Below are 1,787 nucleotides of genomic sequence, written 5' to 3'. Positions count from 1 at the left end.
AACTCACAGAGATCCGCCTGCCTCTGCCTCCCGAGTGCTGGGATTAAAGGCGTGCGCCACCACCGCCCGGCTCAATATTTCATATTTTTTTATTCAAGTCTTTTTTTTCTTGTAGCATTGGAGATCAAACCTTGCACGCACTAGCCAAGTTCTTGCCATCCGTGTACTGCCTTCCCTTTACAGTACAGTCTCAGAAGTCTGATGCATTGTCTACATTCATAGCACTGACCACATGTGCTCAGTGGTGATATTGCTGCACAGATGGGAACTGTGTACCACTTAAATACTTAAATTCGCCAGGCAGTGGTGGCACATGCCTTGAATCCCAGCACTCGGGAGCAGAGGCAGACGGATCTCTGTGAGTTCAAGGACAGCCTGGTCTACAGAGTGAGTTCCAGGACAGTCAGGACTACACAGAGAAACCTTGTCTCAAAAAAAAAAAATTAAAAAAATAAATAAAACCCTTAAAGTTAAGGAGAGCAAGAAAGCCAGAGAAACATCTATAACACTGACTTCACTGGCAAGAGAGAACTCTGACAAAGCAGCAGTACTTGCTCAGTGATGCGCCGTTTAAAGCTTTTAAAGAGTTTAAAATAATTTCTTGGTTTTTGTTTTTTATAGAACCCAGGCCTCCTCTCAATCCCCCACATTTCTGGCCCTGCTCTCAGAAGGACCACAACACCTAGGCTCTTTTTAAATTGTTCTTTTAACATAGTCATAGACTTCTCCCTTAGGTAAAGGCAGCAATTTAAAGACCAGGCATGGTGGCACACATTAGTGATCTCAGCACTTGGGAAGCAGAGACAGGCAGGTCTCAGTGATTTCAAGGTTAGCTTGGGCTACTTAGTAGGGTGTTGTCTCAAAAACAAAACAAATGACTTTTGAAATGCTTATAAGCTGCAGTTTGTTTCCACGGCTTGAACTCCCTATTTTCTCCTATCCGAGCCTAACAGACAGCTTCCCAGGACACTGGAAGCATCTGCGTAGTTTATCTCAGCTCCCCGTACGCACTCCTGTTTGTAGAAGTGGAGTTCTGTCTGCTGCTAAGGTTGACCTCCCGTCTTCCAAGACATTTCAGGCTGTAGGAACAGGACGTTAGTAAAGAAAAAATATAGACCCAGGGTTTTTTAGTTCACATTCCTAGCCACACACACAAAAGATATTTTTGATTGATGAGGGATGAGACAGTGTCTTTTCAGATATTTAGTCATCAAAAATGACAAGTCGGCTGAGAAACCCATATTTAGTAAGAAGATGGAAGGCGAAGCAAGGGTGGACAGCCAGATGTGAGCTCCTGGGACGGGAACAGTGGGAGGGGGGGGACATACGGAGCATGTCTGAAAACAAAACATTGGACAAGTATTCAAGTGTGATAAACACGGTGGTCAGAGGAGGAATCGTTGGTATGCGTGCTGCAGAGTTGTCCCAGGCCAGAAGAGACATTGCAACATCCAAAGCCCAGGCCAGCACTCCCCTTTGCTGTTCTTTCTGGAACTGTGTTCTTTCCCATTACAAAAAAAAAAAAAAAAGTTGAATATATACACAGTCAAAAACAATAATTAAGAAGCCAGAATCATAGCTTCATACAGAAAAAGAAACCCTGCCTTGTGAGCTCTTCCATCCCCCTGCAGTACTGATCTACATCCCTACCAACACCTCGATGGTCCTACCAAGCACTGAAGACATTGCTGAACAAATGAATGAACTGAGAGCAGGGGGCTCTAAATGATTGAGGGTTGAAACAAAAGACTTTACTTGGAACTGCAACTGCTGCTGGGGGGGGGGGG

Source organism: Microtus ochrogaster, chromosome 7 (assembly GCF_000317375.1).
Source record: "Microtus ochrogaster isolate Prairie Vole_2 chromosome 7, MicOch1.0, whole genome shotgun sequence".
NCBI lineage: Eukaryota > Metazoa > Chordata > Mammalia > Rodentia > Cricetidae > Microtus > Microtus ochrogaster.
Note: the sequence above shows the minus strand (reverse complement) of the source record.